This window comes from Pleurodeles waltl, chromosome 3_1 (genome assembly GCF_031143425.1).
Source record: "Pleurodeles waltl isolate 20211129_DDA chromosome 3_1, aPleWal1.hap1.20221129, whole genome shotgun sequence".
NCBI classification, from domain to species: domain Eukaryota; kingdom Metazoa; phylum Chordata; class Amphibia; order Caudata; family Salamandridae; genus Pleurodeles; species Pleurodeles waltl.
In genome coordinates, this window is record NC_090440.1 from 1,040,809,543 (window position 1) to 1,040,825,078 (window position 15,536).

The window sequence follows — 15,536 nt, forward strand, 5'->3', positions numbered from 1 at the left end:
GATTATGGAAAGAATTAAAAGAAGAAAAGAAGAGAAAATTATGAAAAGAATGGCAGAAGAATACAAAGCGCAAACTAGGGGAACTAAAAGGAAAAGGGAACTGACAGAATTTTAATGGAATAAAATTTGTGGGCGTGGTTTGGTGTGATGACAAGTAGTCATCAGAGGAGGGATTGATGAAGCAGAAAATGAAGGTTTTGATTTATTAACGCTTAAACGTAGTGCTGAGATAATCATGCGTGACTTTAACCAAACTAATAAAGATTGTACGGGGACAAAATGTGCCCTCAGAGTAGTTTGCCATCATTTATATGCGTGCTTTATATAACGTGGTGTATTAGAATTGCATTAATCCGACATAATCATAAACGTGTGCTACGATTTGCTTGTTTGAAATGTTTTAGCTTAGCATTACTTTAGCGGAGGCTTTGGCTTAGTTGCCTGGTCTCACGGTTTAGATGCTCGTATTTTTCCACTGTGCTAATAAACGTGTATTTTTGCTTGAAGCTGTACTTTTCCACAGAAACTGTTCACATGCTTATCTTAAAGTTAGTGCCAGCCTGGCATATTTTCTCTTTAATTCAAGGTCGACTTGCAGGTTCGGACAATGGAGGCTCTGAAAGTGAGCTAATTGGTAGACAATGTTGCAACTTGCGTACCCATCTCCAAGGATAATGTATGCTTAAGTAAAAGCTTGAGAACTGTCGTTTTTGATTGGACAATTTGAAGCTAACCTATGAACCCTCCAATGGAAGACCCTACTGGACTTGAACTGTTGTCTATAAAAACCAGGTGCACGAGAGGAAACTCTCTCTATCATCGGACATCCCGCCATTTTGACTTCGTAGCTATTATGGCCCACTTTGCTGCGACGCCATTTTGAAAGAGACTTTGATGCTTTCTCTAATCGAGAGAAAGAGACTTTGATGATTCTTGCTCTAGAGACTTTAACTTCGATCCCTTTGCATGAAGTAGTAGTTTTACCTTGCCGCCGTGAGGCAATTGCCCCGTCCACCCCTGCCCCTTTGCCCGTCCCATGCTGATCGAAACGGTACCCATGATGACCGAAGAACGGTACCTGTGAGACGAAGACTTCCTTGTATGCTGATCGTAATTGGTAAATATGAAAAGAAATTGTAAAATTGCATTGTGTTTCTTTTAGGTAACCAACTGCTGATTTTTGGTAAGATCCCTAGTTAAGAGTTTTTCTAAATTAATGTTGCTAAATTGTTTTTGCATGAAGTCCCACATGCCGATGCTAATTTGAGGTTAGACGAGGATTCCATATGTCGCACGATGCAATTTGAGATCTTGTTATGCTGACTAAATGTATGCCATTAGTTCATTACAGATTATCGTATTAGTGATTTGCATTGCCATTATCGAATGCCTCGTGATTCAAATGCTTCATAGATTGCACTTGTTTCGACGTTATGGACAGCTATTAATGTTCGTATATGTTTATCATTTGGTGTTGAGACACATTTATATTGTGCTAGCTTTGTTAATATAGGGAAATAAATTCACTAACTTTGCAATAAACTGGTGTGGTTATTCCTGGCTGAGAGGTCAGGTTCGCCGAAATGTATTCTGGACTAATTGTTAAGTGTTATGTTGATCAAGGTGTTGCTTATGTTCGTTATTGATTATTGATTTTTGATGAGACTGATCGATCAAGAGTACAAAGAGTTCCCACTAAGTCAAAAGATTCATCGGCCTAAAGAGCGTCCGAACACAGGTAAATTATTACTACGGACCGCTCTATCAGTATCTTTCAAAGCCATCAAAAAAGGGACTATGGGCCTGATTCTAACTTTGGAGGACGGTGTTAAACCGTCCCAAAAGTGGCGGATATACCACCTACCGTATTACAAGTCCATTATATCCTATGGAACTCGTAATACGGTAGGTGGTATATCCGCCACTTTTGGGACGGTTTAACACCGTCCTCCAAAGTTAGAATCAGGCCCTATATGTTATAAGGAGTCCTGGAATTTGTTTTAGCACGAGGCTTATACTGGATTTTGTTTTATAGCAAGTAGCAAGTGAGTGGTCCTCTCTGGAGATGATTTTATCCTGATTTTTTTGTTAAATGGGGCTCAACAATTGATTTAACAATGTTTTTCAAATACATTATGTTCAAAGACACAGGCTTTTCTAGCACTTCTGAATAGGAACTCATAAAATATTCTAGTAATACAGGTCCTGGCAGCACATACATAAGGATTATTTCCTGGACAGCAAAACACACCAGTGCTGAACATATAGTGTGACATTCCTTCAGGGTTGTACTTAAACCTACCTGGACGTAAAGTGTCTTAGTAATTGCAGCTCTCCAGTCTACCAGAGCATTTTTAATGCAGAATGCATGGCCAGCCCAAGTCTGCAGCCCACATTATGGGAACTATTGCAACAGTTCAATTCCAGAAACATTTTACTGGCAAGACCTCTTTAAATACATGTAAGACTGGGTACACACAGAACAATGAGTCTGCAAAGTTGTTGAAAATGTGAAAGAATTAACAAGTAAAACAAATAAGTCCATTCGCGTATTGGGACGCAGACCTATTGGCATTGGTAATACTTTTTAGATTTTTCTAGATGGTTACTATGGCCCTCATTCTGACCCTGGCGGTCAAAGACCGCCAGGGCGGAGGACCGCGGGAGCACCGCCGACAGGCCGGCGGTGCTCCAATGGGGATTCCGACCGCGGCGGTAAAGCCGCGGTCGGACCGGCACCACTGGCGGGCTCCCGCCAGTGTACCGCTGCCCCATAGAATCCTCCAAGGCGGCGCAGCTTGCTGCGCCGCCGAGGGGATTCCGACCCCCCCTACCGCCATCCAGATCCCAGCGGTCCGACCGCCGGGATCCGAATGGCGGTAGGGGGGGTCGCGGGGCCCCTGGGGGCCCCTGCAGTGCCCATGCCACTGGCATGGGCATTGCAGGGGCCCCCGTAAGAGGGCCCCTAAATGTATTTCACTGTCTGCTGTGCAGACAGTGAAATACGCGACGGGTGCAACTGCACCCGTCGCACAGCTTCCACTCCGCCGGCTCGATTCCGAGCCGGCTTCATCGTGGAAGCCTCTTTCCCGCTGGGCTGGCGGGCGGTCTGAAGGCGACCGCCCGCCAGCCCAGCGGGAAAGTCAGAATTACCGCCGCGGTCTTTCGACTGCGGAACGGTAACCTGACGGCGGGACTTTGGCGGGCGGCCTCCGCCGCCCGCCAAGGTCAGAATGAGGGCCTATGTGTGTTCATGGATGGCAGCCATCTTGGAATCGTTTTTCTTAAGTTTTATGAAAAAGTACTCACTGTGGCTGTAGTGCGTGCAAACCCCTGCATGCCCATGGGCAACAAACCATATTGTCATGATTGTCTTGAAGCTTCTTGAAAAGTCGTGAGATAAAGTCTTGTGCGTGAAGAAGCTAAGGAGGTGCCTAGCCTGCACAACTAAAATTATTGTCGCCTCTTTTGGGTCAAACATTAGGGGCCAGATTTACAAGGCCCTTGCACCCCTTAGCACCACATTTGCAGCAAAATTTGTGCTGCAAATGTGATGCTAACGGGCCACTACCGTAGCACCATATTTACAAGATGGAGCAAACTAGGTTTGCACCATCTTGTAAACCGTTTGCGCCACATCATGCATATTTTATGCATGATGTATGCAAAAGGGGCCTTCCTTATTAGAGGGTTGCTAAAAATGGCAAAATGGAATCTACAAGATTCCATTGCGCCATTTCTAGTGTCATTTTTAATGTCTGCTTAAAGCACGCATCACAATGAGGCTCCCATTGATTTAATTGGGCCTCTTAACACTATATTGGACTAGTGTCATTTTTTTTTACACTAATCCAGTATAGCGTTACAATAGCGTCAAAATAATGATGCTATTGCCCCTAAAATGCACCATGGTTCACCGTATTGTAAATACGGCTCTACCATGGTGGTGTTAGGGGACGCAAGAGGGCCACAAGAAAAGTAGCACATCACTACTGATGTTCCACCTTCTTGTAAATATGGTCCTAAAAGTAATAACAAGTCGATAGCAATGTGCGCTGTACCTTAGTAAACTGCAGTCTACATAATAGTCATCTGGCATGTACCAGGAGGTCTGTTTACTCAGGAACAGACCACATTAATATTTTCTTCTTAGTACTTTGAGCTTTAACTAAGGTGAAATGATGAGCACTTCGACTTGAGGTTTGAAAAAGTCCAAGCTTACCAGCCATGTGGGTGAAATACATGACGAAAAAGGCAAAATTATTGGTTAAGGCGTGCCCATATTTGTGGGAATATGACGGAGTGCGACACTGCGGCAAAATTGGCAGTGCCATGTGCCGTCATTTTCACAAATCAGGGATGTGCCGTTTTCAAGAGAATATGGCGCACCCTTGTGTTGTCCCCTGAACTGGCGCTAAATTGGGCTGCCAACGCAAGCATCCTTGCACCATCGTGCAAAGATGTCTGCTTTGGGGGGTGTGATTGTTTATGTGCAGGAAGGTGTCTCTTCCTGCACATAAATAATCACCAATGGCGCTTTGGGGCTTCTGTGTGTGCCTCAGAATGCAGCTCACACAGAAGTGCCAAAGCATCATTTTCAAATGATTTTTTTTGTGCAGGAAGGGGCACCTTCCCGCACATAAACAATAATTTCTGGCATTTTGCTTTTTCTATGCGTACTGCAGCATAGAAAAAGCGAAAAATTAGGAGGAATAAAAGTATTCTTCCTCGTTGCACCTTGTTAACGACACTCCTGGAGGTGGCATTGGATTTTAGTACTGCCTCAAGTTTACGAAATCTCGTAAATCTGAAGCAGCGTCAAAATGCAATGGGTGTTGCTGTGGCACGGTCAGAGCAACACCCATTGCAAGCCCCTTTGACGCAGAATACTGTGACGGAGGGGGCCATATTACAAGGAGGCATAATGCCACAAAAAGTGGCGTTACACCTCTTTGTAAATATGGAGCAGTGGTTAGCACCACTGGGTCATCACTTAAAGTGACGCTCCAGTGGCGCTAGGGGATTATAAATATGCCCCATGGTGCATAGTGCATGAAAAATGTCTAAACAAGTGATTGGCTTCACCTGTAGGGCACAATATCGTATGTAAAAAAACTGAAAATATACAAACCTTGTAGCTTATTGAACATCGTTTTTTTGCACACATCTCCAACATATATTGATATAATTTATGCGGATAGTGCATTCTGCCAATACCTAACTTCGTAGTCATAAATTCTTTTTTTCTATACTTTGGCCTATCCCAGTTTGGCAGAAAATACCAACAGAACCACAAGATTTGGCAATTATCTGAGTGACACACCTCCTTTACGGCCCATGAACCAATAGAGCACACACCTAGACTGATGCATAGATGAAGCAACTGTTTCTCTAAGACAGTGGCTGAAGGCACAACAGAATAAAAAACAAAATCAACTGATAAAGACATTAGTATTCAAAGCCGGAAACTATTTAAGAAACAAACACTGGAAAAGCCTCCAGTAATTCGAACTCCCCAAACTCCACTGCCCTTGATACAATCGCTAGGGAGTTAATGACTAATTAGCTAGATGAACACGTAGTTGGCTTCACGAGAGCAAATGACTCCATTTCGTCTTTAAAGCACCGCTTCACAAAGGTCCACGTGGGAGAAGGAAGACATGAAAACTTAATACTCCCCTTGGGTCTGAAGAAAGACAGGTCAAAAATCTAAAGTGAGAGAAATGAGAGCGAGTGAAGTGGTGTGTTATTATTCATAATGCAAGGTGCAGAGAACAGAACTTTTCATATTGCAAATATGTCACTCAAGACGAAATTCAAAAACCTAAATACTGAAGAGGGGAAGCAGATAGAACGTCTCATAGCTCTTAATTACGATTTGAAAACTTCTGCTTTAAGTCTTCAAATGTGACATGGTGTAAGAAAGTAGGGAAAGAAATGAATGCAGAGTAATTAAAGAAACGTTCGTACGTTAATAAAAACTGTTCATTTTGTTTGTGATAGGCCAGCACAGGACAAAACTACTTAACATGTCGACTCCTTCTCTCAAATACCGGGACTATTCCATCATAACTGAAGAAAGTGAAAAAGTGCAACTTCAGGATCCTTCCCTTGCTTGGTATTGGCCTAAAACAAAATGATGGGACCTCCCTGCACAATGGTGTGTGGGGCCACTCAGTCTCTCGTACCTCAGATATTCAGTAGTATTGCGCCGATGAAGGTGGGCACCTGAAGAGTTGGGACCACCTGAACGGATGGGGGCACCCTGCCCCGTAAAGGCTGCAGGTACCTGTGTTATGCCGCTCTGAAGTGCTTCTCTCTAAACAAGTTAGAGGTTTCTCCGTTATGCGCCGCCAGTTGAGGGTGGGTGCATAATACCTCATGTGTGGGAACTATTTTGGTATCGAATGTGAGGGCTGAAGAGATGTTATGATTCTCCATGGCAATATTAATGCTGCCCTTGCAGAGAGAAGACGAGCCGGAGACACTATTGCATAGCTGCATTTTTTTCCAAAGCCTTTTTATTCTTTCTTTTTGTTATTCAGTTAAACGTCTGGTGTAGCAGATGCTATGTGGTCTGATTTTTTCCCAGTGTCCGTCATCACACAGGTGATCCTTCTTATTTACCAGTCGTTCGTTATGTCCTTATTTTTTTATATATATATATATATATATATATTTATATATATATATATATATATATATATATATATATATATATATATATATATAACCTAGTGGCACTCGCCACTAGCTAATTATAGTTAGGACGATGTTTTCATAAAAAAAGTGTTTTTTGACCTGCCTATATCTTTGGCACCATTTGACAAAGCTTCACAAAACTTTCCTGTTGGAAAACGGGTTATTGGTAAGGGCAGGTAAGTACACTCAGCAATAGGCCACTAACCTCCACTTAGGTCCAGTTAGGTCTCAATAAATTAAACCCAGTTCAACCCTTGGTAGCATGGCAATGAGTGACAAGGCTTAAATTAGGAGACATATGTGTAAAGCATTTAAAAATCACAAAACAGAAAATAAGTAAAACACAAAACACAACAAAAATCTAACACCAATTTATAAAAATATATTATATTGTTACCTTTAGAATGACACCAAAACAAAAAAAATCGGATAAGGGGAACTAGAGATATGAATTTTTAAAAAATGAATGCTATTTAGCGCTTAGAAACGAATAGCGCCAATCAGGTCATCTGGCCGCACCTTGACCGTTGCAAAGTCAAAGTTTGAGGCTGACCACGATGGAGCCCTGCTCGGCTACAGCTCGCAGGAGACCTCGGTCAAAAGTTTACCTTTGGACTTATTCGTTTTCTTGAAGATTTTCTTCAGCGGGACCAAGTCGCCAATCCAATCCGACCTCTTGGAACTCTTCCTCGGATACGTGTCGTGGGAGCACTCAGTGGAGATTCTTACCTTCGGACTTAGTCGTTTTTTTGAGGTGAAAATTATTTGACCCGGTCAAACATGAATCTTGATCCGAGTCCCTGGATCCCTCTTTGGATACCCTGCCTGAGAGGTTTCGGTCAACTTTCAACGTTTGGACTTAGTCACTTTTAAGGAGATTTTCTTCACCGGGGTGAACCTGCAAGTCAGGCCGGGTTGTGGTTGAGGCAAGCTGGCTAGAGTTGCCATGGCAGGTCGGTTCCTTTCTGAAGATTTTATCCAAACGTTATCCAAACATCTCCAAACCTCTGCGTCTTCTTCCAGATGTTCTTTTAACGTTCTTTTGAGGTCCACATCTCACCCCAAGGTTCCAGAAGCTCTGAGATGCTCCTTGAGGGGTGCAGACTACAACTCCCAGAATGCACCTGGTGCAAACTCCAAAACAGCCACTGGACAGGGGCCAGCTGGTCAGTTTCTTCAGGAGTTGGTGCAGAGGACTCTGGTTAGCAATTTTTCACCTGTAGCAAACAGGGAGTCTCTCCTTGAACCAGTTGAAGAAGCCAGGCAAAGTCCTTCTTGTGGTGAAGCTCTAGTGTGCAGCAAGTGCAGTCCTCCAGAGTGCAGTGTCCAGGTGCAGGTCAGGCGTCCAGCAGGGCAGGCCTTCATCTTCTGTAGTTCTTCGTTGTAGGAATCTGGTAGAGATCTGAGGTGTGGGTTTAGGTCTGCCAGATTTATCCTTGCTTCTGGGTGAAAAATAGGTGGGTCCTGGTTCTCCAATCAGGTGCAGGGTCCTTCCCCCTGTGATGACCACTTCTTGGGAAGTGTGGCAAAAATCAATCCCAGGGAGCAACATTCCTCAAAAATCCATCATGGCTGAAAATGATTTTTGGAGGTTACATCTGGCTGAGACCACCCACTGGTGTGGCTAAAAATCCTAAACACACCCTTCTCCTGCCCTCTCCTCATCAAATCAAGGGGGCACCTAATTGTCTGGGTTTGCAGGATGTGAGGGAGGTGCTGGGTTGCTCCAAATGTCCTTCTCTGCCTTTGAAGACCAGTTTGTCAGCCCTCCCCCCTTCCTACTTCCCCATCTGCTGAGGGAAGATCTCCTCCCACAGACACATCTCTTTGTGTTGAGCCAGGCCACTTCACACCTCCTCAAGGCAGCCTGGCCAGGCTGTCAGAGGCTGGCCAATCAGAGCAAAGCAGCAAAACACTGCAGGGCTGAAGTTGGCAACTTTTCAGGTAAAGCTTAAAACTCTTTACCTGAATAAGTTATACTAAATCCAACAATTGTAATTTGTGGGATAAATGATGACAAATAATTTGATATAAAACTTAAGGTATCTGCCACTTAAGAGGGCTTTAGACATTACAATAAAGTATCCCCATTCTAGCCTATGGATGCCATTCACTGCAATGAGGGACAAACAAATGTGTCTGTTTTACCTCACCAGGGCTTATAAAACTATTTTTATAAGGTCCCTGCTTATTGTTATATGACACCCAGCCCTAGGGGCACATAGGGCACACCTTAGGGGTGAGTTTTATGTAAAAATAAGATAGGTAAAGACTTTAGAACTACTTTTAATTCCAAAGTCGAATTTGCATGTAACCTTAATTTAAAAGCAGCCAGGAAGGCAGGCATGGCTTTAAAATGAAACTGGGCATCTCAGCTGTGCGCCTATTGGTGCACTACCTATGCTAGGGTCCCTAAACCTACATGCCATACCATACACTAGGGACTTATAAGTAGGTTGAAAAATGTGCTGGTGATTCTTGTTGCATATGGAACATTTCGGGGTGATCCGTAAAGTGGGGGCTGAGAAAAAGGGGGATCAAAAAAATGTGTTTCCTATGTTAATTGCCATAGGAGTTTTGAACACAACCCGAACCGCTGGATGGAATTGCACCAAATTTGGCAGAAAGCTAGATTATGTTCTACAGATTGTGCTTTTTGTTATTTGGTGTAAATTCGTTCAGTAGGTTTGAGATATTGAAAGGAAAAGACATTTGTATATGTAGGGCTGCTAAACCGTTGTGATGTTTTTGCGGCAATTGTGGTGAATTTGCAAATGCATGCACCAACAGGAATGCTGTGATTGGCTGGCTGCAAACTGACTAGAAATTTGCAGCCACCATTTTAGGTTAGGGGAAAAGATCCCCTGCGCTGAAAAAATAAATAAAACGTTGCATAAGGGGTCAGGGTGGAGGTACCCTGACCCCAGATGTATGATATAGGAGTCTTTGAGGGTCAAATTATGATCTTGAAATTATTTTCTTTTCACAACACGCCATATTCATGAATACCTCGAGATGCTCTGCACGGCCCCCTGTGATGAATTCACAGCAAGAGAAACAGATCTTTCAGCCATGCGTGGTGCATGGTAGGGTGGTTATGGGGGTTGGCTCAAGGACCTGGCCACAGGCCAGGCCCTGTGAACATCCCCCACCACTCATGGCCCTCAACCGTAGTCAGTGCAGGGTTGGGTGGTTATAGGGGGATGACCACAGCTGTGCGCAGTGGTGGTTGAATTAACACATAGTAATAACAAAAACATAGAACTTCACTGAAAAAACAAAGGTTATAGGGTCGTTATAGTTAGGTTCTGAATTTACTCATACAAAACCATAGAAATTCAGCAGTTATAGTTAGAGTTATCTACTATAACTCGTGCCCTCACTATGCACTGCTAACTACCACAGATATTACTGCACTCATGGCAACTTTTATAATGTCATAAAAAATATAAATGAAACATTAGCAGTTAAATTATTGATGAAAAACTGTGCATGGCGAGGGTGTGAGTTGTAGTTACCTTAGGTCGCAAGTTATAGTTTCTTGAAATAACTCTAATTATAACAGCTGAATTCATATGGTTTTGTACAGGGAAATTCAGAACGTAACTATAATATACCTGTAACCTTTGTTTTTTTTGTGAATATAGATATATATATATAATTTATTTATTTTTTTCATTGAAAAAAACAAAGGTTACAGTGATGTTATATTTAGGTTCTGAATTTACCGGACCTGTACAAAACCATGCAAATTCAGCAGTTATAGTTATGGTTATTTTAAGTAACTATAACTTTGCCCTAAGGCAGCTATAACTCGTGCTTTGCCTTGCAGTTTTCTCCTCAATAATTTTACTGCAAATGTTACATTGATATTTACAATGATGTTATCAAACATGTCATAGTGATGTGATATGTGGAGTAATTAGCAGTTTAAAAAAATATATATATATTTCCTATTTTTAAGTTCCCTGTAACCTTTGTTTATATATACAAATATATATGCAAAGAATAATAGAGACCTCTGGGTAGTTCCCACGTTTAGGTGGAGAGCAGCTCTAGTAAGGAGCACCCTGCAACACTAGCGACACTCTAGATTTGCTCACCTAAAATGTCTGTTTATCTAGCAAAGTTTTTAAGCATAGGATCTGCACAGTGCTATCCACGCCGAAATAGATAGTGACAAAGTCTTTTGCCATTTGTACAGCAAAGTCTTTAAGCATAGGTTTGACACAGTGTCAACCTTGCTAAGCTGTAAAATGAGAAAAGCTATGTACCATTCCAGGCACAGTATGTACATGCTTCCTTTAGCCAGTTGACGTATACTAGTTCTTCTCATCTTTCATAGGTGTCTATCATTGTTTTTCCTACCTCTTAACGCTTATAGCTTTACATCCCAAACAAGGGATTCTCCTCTCTCCCCCTCCTCTACAGCATTCCGGAGGCAATGTCAAACTCTCTAAATCATAGATGCCCAAAGTGAGGCCTGTGGACCGCAGGCTGCCCCATGACCTTTACATACTGCCTCCTGTCCATCAGGAGCTCTGGGGTGCTGTTTACTAGACTCAGCGCTAATAATAAATAATAAATAAATAGACAAGCAATCATTTATTTCAAGCTTAATTGGTGCTAAATAAAGGAAGTAATTAGGGAGTTCTGCGCTTGACTTTAGAAACACCTTTACTTTTAAAGACACCTTGCAGCAAAAGCGTAAAAATATGAGTCTCTTAAAACTTCAAAAAGTGTATTTAGTTAACATGTAGAACAATTTCACCTTAGTAAAATGTATTATATCAGTGCATTGAGAAGAATTCATTTAAAAGTGATGATCGTTTTCAAACATGAATTCGGAAACATGAATTCTTTCCCCTACTCGGATAGCAACAAAAATAGTAATTTAAAGAGGTAAGTCATTTGTTATGTGCACTTTTTTGTGTGGCCTGGGTTCCTATTATACATTAACAATTTTATAGTTCATTAACTCAAACATAGGAGTAAGTTTTGTACAGCATACAGCATGAAATAATGTATTTCGAGGTCCTCTTACACGTAACAATGAAGAAAAAGAAGGGGAAGTGAAATTAAACATTGCCTAGGACCACACAATTTGGAAAAGTGGGGAAGCCGGAATTAATCTCAGGCTTCACATTGTTCAATTCAGCCACTAGAAGTATATCCTTCGCATCGCCTACACCTACCTTACCGCCAATCCCCCAGCCCGACCACCACCCCACTGGCATCAATGCAGCCCTCGAGCACATGACAGACCAATCTTTTTGGCCCCTGGGAAAATGTTTGAGAGTACCCACCCTCTAAATCTACCAAATAGCTTCCTCATCCATTCTCTTGATCTCTGGGGCACTGGAATGCCCACAACTTTTTTATGTGCCTTTTAGCTAATACTTGTGCCAGGTCAGTGATTTTAATGCTGGTTTTCTTCTTCCATGATCTGGGTTTGAGGCCAAGCAGGAACTCCGTAGGTGCTGACAGACTGGTTGTCTCTGTTACATCCTCCTAACCAATGGCATTTCCCCCCACAATTCTGCTATGATGAGTCAAAACCAAACCTTAGGGGAAACATCCTCTCTATCAAACTTCCCCACATGCTGGGCATGAGTCAGCTGCACCTGTTTATATCTTGCCCGCTATTTTTGGTACAATTTAAGTTGAAAGTTCAATTGCAATAGCTTAACCCTAGTATTGTTAGAACCTTAGGTGAGAAGCTTACTGCTTATATCCCTGCCCTTCTGTTCCATAGACTCTCTAGGTCAAGGACTGAAAGTAACAAGTACCCCTAGTAAACTACTAGCTGCAGAAAAAGTATGCTGGAATATATTTCAGAGACAAAAAGCCTTTAAATCAAATCAAATCAAATCATTAACATTTATAAAGCGCGCTATTCACCCGTGCGGGTCTCAAGGCGCTAGGGGAAAAGGGGGGGTTATCGCTGCTCGAACAGCCAGGTCTTTAGGAGTCTCCGGAAAGCGGAGTGGTCCTGGGTGGTCCTGAGGCTGGTGGGGAGGGAGTTCAAGGTCTTGGCCGCCAGGAAGGAGAAAGATCTCCCACCCGCCGTGGAGCGGCGGATGCGAGGGACAGCAGCGAGTGCGAGGCCAGAGGAGAGGAGGAGGCGGGTGGGGACGTAGAAGCTGAGGCGTCTGTTGAGGTATTCCGGTCCCTTGTCGTGGAGGGCTTTGTGTGCGTGGGTGAGAAGTCGGAAGGTGATCCTTTTGCTGACTGGGAGCCAATGCAGGTGTCTCAGGTGTGCGGAGATGTGGCTGCTGCGGGGTACGTCGAGGATGAGGCGGGCCGAGGCGTTTTGAATGCGTTGCAGGCGATTTTGGAGTTTGGCTGTGGTCCCGGCGTAGAGGGTGTTGCCGTAGTCCAGGCGGCTCGTGACGAGGGCGTGGGTCACGGTTTTTCTGGTGTCGGCGGGGATCCAGCGGAAGATCTTGCGGAGCATGCGGAGGGTGAGGAAGCAGGCGGAGGACACGGCATTGACTTGCTTGGTCATGGTGAGAAGAGGGTCCAAGATGAAGCCGAGGTTGCGGGCGTGGTCTGTGGGGGTCGGTGCGGTGCCGAGGGCCGTGGGTCACCAGGAGTCGTCCCAGGCGGACGGGGTGTTGCCGAGGATGAGGACTTCCATTTTTTCAGAGTTCAGCTTTAGGCGGCTGAGCCTCATCCAATCTGCGACGTCCTTCATACCCTCTTGTAGGTTGGTCTTGGCGCTGGCGGGGTCCTTTGTGAGGGAGAGTATAAGTTGGGTGTCGTCGGCGTAGGAGGTGATGATGATGTCGTGCTTGCGTACGATGTTGGCGAGGGGGCTCATGTAGACATTGAAGAGTGTCGGGCTGAGCGATGAGCCTTGAGGTACGCCGCAGATGATCTCGGTGAGTTCTGAGCGAAACGGAGGGAGGTAAATTCTTTGGGAATGGTTTGCGAGGAAGGAGGCGATCCAGTCCAGGGCCTGGACTTGGATCCCGGTGGAGCGGAGGCGGGTGATTAGGGTGCAGTGACAGACGGTGTCAAAGGCAGCCGAGAGGTCGAGAAGAATGAGGGCGACTGTTTCACAATTGTCCATCAGGGTTCTGATGTCGTCTGTGACTGAGATGAGGGCGGTTTCAGTGCTGTGGTTGGTTCGGAATCCGGTTTGTGAGGGGTCGAGCAGGTTGTTGTCTTCCAGGAAGGTGGTCAGCTGTTTGATGACGCTCTTCTCTATTACTTTGGCTGGGAAAGGCAGAAGAGAGATGGGGCGGAGGTTTTTCAGGTCGCTCGGGTCAGCCGTAGGTTTCTTTAGTAGGGCGTTGACTTCGGCGTGTTTCCAGCATTCGGGGAAGGTAGCAGAAGAAAAAGAAGAGTTGATGACGGTCTGGAGGTGCGGGGCGATGATGTCGTCGGCTTTGTTCAAGATGAAGTGCAGGCAGGGGTCCGAAGGGGCGCCGGAGTGGATAGAGTTCATGATGGATTTGGTTTCTTCCATGTTGATGTGGGTCCAGTTGTTGAGGGTGATGGCCGGGGATGCGGGTTCGGTGGTGTTTGGTTGGGTCTGGTGTCCGAAGCTGTCGTGGAGGTCGCTGATCTTGCGATGGAAGAAAGTGGCGAGGGATTCCCACAAATCCTGTGAGGGCGTGACGGCGTTGGCGCTGGGGTTTGAGAACTCCTTGACGATGCTGAAGAGTTCTCTGCTGTTGTGGCTGTTTTTGTCCAGTCTGTCGGTGAAAAAGTTCCTTTTGGCAGCGCGGATCAGGTGGTGGTGTTCGCGGGTAGCGTTCTTGAGGGCGGTCATGTTGTCAGCGGTTTGGTCCTTGCGCCAGGCTTTCTCAAGGGCGCGACAAGTTTTCTTTGATTCTTTGAGGGTGTCAGAGAACCAGAGAGGTTTTTTGGTGTTGGTCTGTCGATGCGTGCGTTTGAGGGGAGCAAGGTTGTCTGCGTAGTTGGAGATCCAGTTTGTGAGATTGAATGCTGCGTCGTTGGGGTCGGTGGTGAGGGTGGGTTGGTTGGCGGCGAGTGCGGAGAGGAGTTGCTCTTCAGGGATCTTGTTCCACTGTCGACGAGGGATGGGTTGAGTGCGGAGGTGGCAGGTCTCGCGTCGGAATGTGAAGTGGACGCAGCTGTGGTCGGTCCAGTGTAGGGCGGAGGTGTGGCTGAAGAAGACGTGTTTGCTGGCGGAGAAGATAGGGTCGAGCGTGTGTCCGGCGATGTGGGTGGCGGTGTTCACCAGTTGTTTGAGGCCGAGGTTGGCGAGGTTGTCGAGCAGGGTGGTGGTGTTGGGGTCGTTGTTTTGTTCCAGATGGAAGTTGAGGTCACCTAGGAGGATGTAGTCCGGTGAGGCGAGGGCGTGCGGGGAGATGAAGTCGGCGATGGCGTCACTGAAAGGGGCGCGTGGTCCGGGAGGACGGTAGACGAGGGATCCTCTGAGGGTGGTCCTCGGGTCGGTGCGAATCTGAAAATGCAGGTGTTCAGCGGCGAGAGGGGTGTCTTCGGTGGAGGTGGTGACGCTGATGGAGTCTTTGAAGACGATGGCGATACCTCCTCCTGCTTGGTTGGTGCGGTCTTTCCTGGAGATCTTGTAGCCTTCGGGGATGGCGGTGGCGATGTCTGGAGCAGAGGAGGCGTTCATCCAGGTCTCCGTGATGAAGGCGACGTCCGGTGCTGTGGAGTCCAGGAGGTCCCACTGTGCTTCATACCGTGTTGTGACAGACTTCCTACTTTTCCGAAAACCAACACCGTTTGCAATACTGTTGTTGCCAGTGGTTCTGAGGGTTTCTCTCTCCGGATTGTTTGCAGTATCCCTATTATTTTCTTATAAATGAGGAATTTACATTTTGGCACATTGTGTG